Raw genomic sequence first — 8,217 nt, forward strand, 5'->3', positions numbered from 1 at the left:
TCTACGTGGCGAATACACAATTTGAACGGGTTACCAGTCTTTTCCAGTTTCCAGCCAGAGTCTGGACAGGTTGCAGGCTTGAGATGAGAGGCATGGATCCAGGAAGTGATTCCGTCTACTTTTACCACTGTAGGTGTTATAAGTAGCACCTGGTATGGTCCTTTCCAGCGGGGTTCCAGGGATGACACCTGATGTCCTCTTATGTAGAGGAAGTCTCTTACTTGATATCAATGTGGATTCCCCTCGTCCCCAGGTTGGAAGGCAGTGGCCAGGTGTTTCTTCAGGAATAGCTGAGTTCTTTCAAGAGATTTAAGTCTGTCAAGCAAGGGTGTGTGGAAGGGATCCTTAGGTCTTAGAGTTGGGTTAGGTCTCTTAGTGGAGGAGGGGCCCCATAGAGAATTTCATAGGGGGTGATGTTACACAAAGAAACAAAGGGAGTATTTCTTTCATGAAACAGTGCATAAGGCAGGAGCATAGTCTGCTCTTTTATGATGGTCTCTAAGCTTAATTTCTTTAAGGTCTCTTTAATGCTTCTATTTATTTTTTCATGTGTCCTGAGCTCTGGGGTCTATAAGCACAATGTAACTTCCAATTAATCCCCAGGGTCCTGGCTAACCCCTGATTTACCTGGCCCATGAACGCCATTCAATTATCAGACCATATTACATTAGGCAGGCCGTGTCTTTGAAAAATGTCTTTCAGGATCTTCTTGACCACCATTTGTGCCATTTTTTTTTTTTTGTGGGAAAGGCTTCAATCCATCCTGAAAATGTATCTACAAAGACGAGGAGATATTTAAGTCCATATCTCGCTGGCTTAATTTGAGTAAAGTCCACTTCCCAGAATTGTCCTGGTCTGGTTCCTGGTACGTGCTTTTCTGCAGGAAGGTTGGAATGGTAAGCATAAACCAATTAACAGAACCGACAAGCTTTTGTTACCCATTCAGTTATTTCCATTCACTGTGAGTGAGTTAGTCTAAAACTCTGTTCTTGATCCTACAGGAATGGCTGCAGTTTCTTTGAACCAAGTTGATTGAGTTGATGTACATTTTTAACATAGTGTAGGGCTTTCTGAAATTGCAGGCTGGGCTCAGTAAAGTTGAGGTGTTCAGTGTCAGTGTTCTTAGATGTTATCAAAAGCTTGCTGGTGCTCATAGGGTCCATTGGAATTGGGCATTCTCATTTAACAGCGGGTATAAAGGAGCAGCTAAGAACACAAACCCAGGTACATAACCTGCAAAAGCCAGCAGTTCCAAGAAACTCTCTATGTTGTCTCCTGTTAAATGGGGGTGGTATCTGCACAACGTTTTGTTTCCTGGGGTCAGTGAGCCATCATTTACAGTGCCTAAGGAAATACCCCAGGAAGATTACTTCTTGCTGGCAAATTTGGGCCTTTTTGGCCAAAGCTCTACACCCGAGTTGAGCAAGCTCAGATTATAGTGCTTGGGTCACAGACTCAAAGTTTTCCTTGGTGTTGGCTGCCAGGAGCAAGACATGCACATATTGAATCAGGGTGACTTCGGGGTAGTTCTGAAGTTGTTGAGATCTCTGTGAAGGGCTTCATCAAAGAGAGTGGGGGATATTTTAAACCCCTGTGGGAGTCTAGTCCAAGTTAGTTGACAAGACGTTCCGGTTACTGGGTATACCCACTCAAAAGCAAACAGCAACTGACTATCTTTATGCAGAGGCAAGCAAAAGAAAGCATCTTTTAAGTACAGAACAGTATACCATTTTCACTCAGCCACAGCAAAGAATTTATTGGGGGTCCAGCATGCTGGGGCTGAGAGCTCACTTGAATAGAGCAAAGAGCCCTGAGAACAGCTTTAAAAGAGCTTATATACTTTCCTTGGACAGAGCAGGGTGGGAAATTTATTGATGGGTCAGGGCGAGTGTGCAGTTTGCGTGCAACTGGGTGAGGGAGTACATTCTGCAGTTTGGCAGTTGGGGATAGCACATTCTGGGAACAAAAATAGCAAACAGTTCTCAAGATTTCAACAGTGTTTTGTTAAGCATACAGAAAAACAGGAAGTGACAAGTGACTATTTTATTAACCTTTCACCAAAGCAAAATGGAAAGTGAGCATGGATTATTAAAAATAACCATGCCCAGGTTGCCTAATGCTCTAAAATATCAATCCTATTGATGACTACATATGTCTTTCTTCCTAAGATTATATATTCAACCTCAAGCATGTTGAAAATGTCTAACCCTATCACTCACATTATACTTTGCCTGATTTCCTAATGTCTCTATTGATATCTGCTTTCCTACATATTTTTCCCAGTTCATCATTGTGACTGACTCTTTGTATGTGGTCATATTTATGTTCACTCTCTACCCGAAACCCTATTGCTAATGAACGTTTTGTCCAAATCCTATACTCACTCTTTTTTCAAAACCTACTGACTGCCTTCCTAATCCTGCCAACTATTTCTTTTTGACTGAATGTTCTCTAGGACATTTATTCTTCCAAGGTACAAGGTCCTCTGCCATTGTATATCGATTTATCTGAGACATCTGTGTAGAACATAATTCAAAGCTAAGTATCGCAACTAAAGGGCCCAATTCCCTTCTGGGCTTCAAATCGTACCTAGATTTCAGGTTTTATACTTATATTTCATCTATATATTCTTGTGAATATCGCAGGTTCCTAATACCATTATTTTTCCTGCAGAATGTTTCCTAACCCAAATAGAATATATTATTAACCCTAACCATACACTGTTCCCTCAATCTAACTTTACAAAAGAGCAGGGACAGAGTTGGTCTTACAATACAGGAATGTAGGGAATCTTCCACCTGCTGAGAATCTCAAAGGTTGATGCAGCAATGATCCCTGGAGAAGATGTAGGCAGCTATGAAGGACCTGAGAGAGCAAAAGTCATCTTCCATGGCAAACAACCTGGTCAGGATGAAGGTATGTGTCTGAATCAGCCTCTTTCCTATTGATATAAAAAAGATGGACCAAACCAACACTGTGTGGAGAGCTTCTCCTGGGTGTCTATGGTTGATATACCATTCTAACTTCTGAAAGTTTCACAGGAAGTAGGGGCAGCCTCCATCTCAAGGGACCCTTGGAAGCAACTCTAAGGACAAAGTGGTTGCCAAGGAAGTGACCTCATTCCCTTCCTGTAGGAATTGACCTACCTCACTTCTTTGGTGATGGAACTCTCTGAACTTGAGATCCAGGAAGCCAGGCATCCAGAGCCAGGCCCAGTCCCATTCCCAGTGGGCTCATTTGTTTGGATTTACCAAGGAGAGAGTCTGTCTCTCTTGGTACCTGATGGTTTGAGGATGACCAAATGCAAGTAGAGCTCTGAAGACGGGCCTTTCCTGAGAAAGCAGGTAGTGGTCAGCACAGGCTCCATACAACTTCACAGAGATGGACAAAGAGACCAGATCTGAGACAGAAGAGGCCATTTCGGGGGAACATACTATGGCCCACAAGTCAGAGGACACTCTGGATACTCACAGACTTACTTGGGGAAAGAGGTGCCTTTTTGAGTGTGGGTGTGAGTTTGTGGTTTTGTCTCATGTTCTGAGAATAGGTAGGAAAGGCGGTTTTTTTTTTGGTTTAGAGTGGACTGTTTCTAGAAAGTCCTTTGACAAGGCGAGTGTTTCTGTGTCTGTGTATCCCACTGTGTTCTTGGTTGTACACATTAGAAAAAAGAATGCATCAATAGATGTATCCTGTCTAGTAGAAAGCTTTCCAGCATTCATCCTGCCCATTTTAAAAAAGGACTGCTGGTTGCCTTTTCAATGGGCAACACCTACTAACTTTCTAAGTTCCTGTTTTCTTCCTGAATTCTGGCCACTCTCCAGAATAGGCTCATGGTTTTTTGTCCAAGATATATATACCACCTCCAAGCTCTGTGACATGGCCATGTACTGGATTGTTGAAGGGAATGACAAGCATCTCAGAAAACTCAGATATCATTGTGACTAGTATAGTCTCAGTGGAGAAACCCTGCATTGGGATTTGCTTACTTATTGTTCTGTTGCTCTGAAGTCAGGAAGGTCTCTGCCTCAGGCCACCCCTTTGTGAATCGTGAAGAAAACAGTTTTCAAATAAAAATGAATGGGCATCACCTGTGGCTCTTTACTTAATTGCTTTGGAAAAGGATGTTCTGAATCAGCCTTGTGGCCCTGAGTGTGGCTGTGGCTTAGATTAGCAGCGCCTGATGGATATAAAGAAAGATCTAATGTGTGCATCCAAAACAAAAATGGCAAAAAGATCAGTCATAGTGGATGAAGTCTCTCGCCTTCCTCTGTAAGGTTCCTGACCTCCACCAAGTGAGAATATGGATCCTTTGGGTCAAATGAGTTTTTTCAAGCCTTGCAAATTTACTTTGGTTTCCTAATGACTCCAAATCACATAAGGAATCTATACCTGACAGTCAGTAGGCCTCAAATTGGAGAAGCAGAGCAGTATTACAGGAAGAACTATGTGATTAATCCTGGTTCACAGGAAGGGTGTTCAGGCCACCCTGAGGTTAGGCAAATGAGTGGCAAGGGAGCTTATTTTGGACACTCTCTTGGGCTGCGCCATTCATGGAAGCCTCTAAACAAAGGTTATCATGAGTGTATGTATGTAAGAAGATGAGTGTCACGTGGGAGTGTTTTGTTATTAATTGTGGTCATTTGGGTGGTGGTTGGAAGAGATGACTGGGTCCATCTGGGCTTGAACACTGGCATGATTTCTCTCAGAGACTGAGTTCTGTAACTGACCTCAGAGATGTAATTGCTTTGGAAAGGGATGTGTCTTAATCAGGCTCTTGGCCCTGTTTGAGGCTGTGGCTTAGATTATCAGCAACAGACGTATCTAAGAAAAGATCCCATGTGTGCATCCAAAACCAAAATGGCCAAAAGAGCAGTCATTGTGGATGAAGTCTCTCGCCTTCCACTGTAAGGTTCTGAAAGAAAAAAACAAATTGAAATTGAAACGTAAACAACCAGGTTTTGTAAAGTTTCCAAGCTGCACTCAGAACCTAAAATTCCTGTGGCAGTTAAGACAATTCCTGAAACTGCCCATTAGATGTGTGTTGAAATCTTCCCTGACCACCTAGTTACTTAACAACCCCTTCCCAGAAACCATGCAGCTCACCACGTATACATCTCAGGGCTTCAACCAATAAATTTAAACGTATACCCCTACTCAGGGCTGACCAATCACTCCCTGCCTGACCTTTTCCCGCCAATGAATGTGCTAATCATGTTTAAGAGATGTTATTTGATTTTCCCGTGGTACATGATGATTTCCTAAAGGAGGCAATGATGTATGTAAAATCTCTGCTCTCTCTAAATAATGTATATAAACTCTGCTCAAGTTGTTCTCGGGGCTCTTTGATCTTTGGTCCTCTGAAGTGAGCTCTGAGCCCCAGCATGCTGGATCCCCAATAAACCCTTTGCTGATGCATGAGAAAGCCTCTTTGTTGTCTTTTCCTCTGACGTTCGCCGCACCTATTTATCTGGAGGCCCCAGGTGAGATATCCGGCAGCGGTGGACGAAAGACCTCAAGGGACTCCTCTCGGGGTTAGTAAGGAGCCTCTTTCTGGTTTCGGATTTCAATTCAGGGCATGGCAAAGTGGCTGTTGGTGAAGAGCATTAGCTCTCTCCTATGGTGTGATAGACCTGTCACAGAGTCCAAGGTCATGTTTCTGGGGGACACTCCGGAAGACTAGGGAAATCAAAGAATAGTAGTTTCCTCATCTCAGTTACATTTTGCTTCAGGATTCGGTTTGCCAGCCCAACAGGTTTTGCCGGCTACTCAGTTTTGTTCATTGTCCCGAACTCATGTTTAGTTTACTGTCTGTCTTTATTGCCTAACCCATCAAGATTTACCAGTTACTCAGTTCTAATCTTTGTCTTGGAGTCATGTTAAACGTTTACTGTTTGATTTTTTCTGTGTTGCGTTTGTGTCTTCACTGTCCCTGTTTGAGTAACTCCCATTATGGGACAAAGCACATACTCTTCTCTGTCTCTGACCCTTGATCATTGGACTGATGTCCGCTCAAGGGCCCAGAATCTTTCTTTTCCAGTAAAACGCTGTACCTGGCAGACTCTCTGTGCTTCAGAATGGCATATCCTCGAAGTTGGATGGCCCCCAGAAGGATCCTTCCACTTTCCTCTAATCCGAAAAGTCAGAGATATTGTCTTTCAGCTTTGGCCACGTGGCCACCCAGATAAAGAGCCATATACCGCTTCCCCCACGATCCTATCATTCAAACCATCCGCTCCTCCCCCTCTTAATTCAATTCTCCCTGAGTCACAAGACTGGACACTCCTCCCCCTCCTTATTCTCTACTCTCCCTCCCCAACCCCCAACACAGTTCATGATGATCCTCCCACCGCTGACTCAGCCTCTCCACTGCTAGAGGCAATTGGGCCAGACCCAAGCCCTCCAGGGGACTTCTCTTCAGCAGCAGCAGCCCCTCCTCCCCTGGAGGAAGCTGGGCAACCTAAAGGAACTCACCGGCGACGGATAAAGAAAACTCAGAAGCCCCTGTGATACTCTCTCTCTGTCCCTATGGGCCCATGAACCGACCCAACTGGGACCCCAAGACCTTTGTAGGTAAGAAGCATCTATCCACTTATCGCTGGGCTCTAATAGCGGGTCTCCGAGTGGCGGCCAGAGGGCCGACCAATTTGGGCAAGGTAAGAGAGATTTTCCAAGGGCCTAATGATTCTCCCTCTATGTTTCTGTAGAGAATTATGGAAGAATATAGGAAATATACTCCTTTTGATCCTCAGGCAGAGGACCAAAATGCATCTGTTACAATGGCCTGTATTGAGCAGGCTGCCCAAGATATTAAGAGAAAGTTACAATGTCTAGATGCATTACAAGATACGACCTTAAGAGATTTAGTCAGAGAAGCTGAGAAAGTATATTATAAGAGAGAAACTGAGGAGGAGAGGGAACAGAGGAGAGAGAAGGAAAGGGAACAAAAGGAGGATGAAAGGAGCAAAAGGCAGACTAAAACATTGGCTAAGGTTTTGTTCACAGCAGCAAATATGCCAGAAGTTAAAAAGCTTGGAGTCAGGAAGGGATACTTGGGCCCACGCCAAAGGCTGCCCCTGGCCTTAGATAAATGTGCCTACTGTAAAGAAAAAGGACACTGAGACAAAGAGTGCACCCAAAAGAAGCAACCACGCCAGCCCGCCATGCTGACTCTAGAAGAGGACTAGGAATGTTGTGGCTCGGATCTCCTCCCCGAGCTCAGGGTAACATTTGAAGGGGAGGGGACTCCAGTGAACTTTGGAGAGGATACAGGAGCAGTATTCTCAGCCCTTAAGACCCCACTGGGCTCCTATCAAATAAACGGTCCCTAGTTCAAGGGGATAATGGCAGTACATATCTGGCTTGGACAACTAAGAGGATTATGGATGTAGGAAAAGGAAAAGTCCACCACTCTTTCCTAGTAATCCCAGAGTGCCCAGCCCCATTGATGCACAGGGATCTGCTTACCAAACTCGGGGCGAGAATAACCTTTAACCCTGATGTTCCCCAAGTGGATGTTCTAAAGCCTTCAGTGAAAACTCCCACAGTCACAGCATTGACTATGTCCGTTGAAGATGAACATCAACTCTTCGTGCCCCCTAGGACTGATCAAAGAGGCAAACTACCAAAGAAATGGATAAAAGATTATCCTAATGCCTGGGCAGAAACTGCTGGGTTAGGTCTAGAAATAAAACTACCTCCAATAGAACTAGAATTAAAAGCCTCTGCCTCTCCAATCAGTGTTAATCAATATCCTCTAAGCAAAGAAGCTAAAGATGGCATAAGTCCCCATATTCAGAAATAATTGGCCGTTGGGGGCCTAAGGCCCTGTCAATCAGCCTGGAATACCCCCCTGCTACCAGTAAGAAAGCCAGGAACTAGGGACTACCATCCTGTTCAAGACCTAATAGAGATATACAACAGAGTGCAGAACATTCACCCAACAATACCCAATCCATATAATTTGCTTAGCATTCTGAATCTGGAGCGGGAATGGTACACTGTGCTGGACTTAAAAGATGCTAACTTCTGCTTGCCCCTACATAAGGACAATCAGTTTCTGTTTGCTTTCGAGTGGATAGACCAGGAAACTTTAACATATGGCCAACTAACCTGTACTAGACTCTCACAGGGGTTCAAAAACTCCCCCACTATCTTTGATGAAGCCCTCCACAGGGCTTCAGAACTGCACACCCCAAAGTCACCCTACTCCAATATGTG

This window comes from Callospermophilus lateralis, unplaced genomic scaffold (genome assembly GCF_048772815.1).
Source record: "Callospermophilus lateralis isolate mCalLat2 unplaced genomic scaffold, mCalLat2.hap1 Scaffold_452, whole genome shotgun sequence".
Classification (NCBI taxonomy): Eukaryota; Metazoa; Chordata; class Mammalia; order Rodentia; family Sciuridae; genus Callospermophilus; species Callospermophilus lateralis.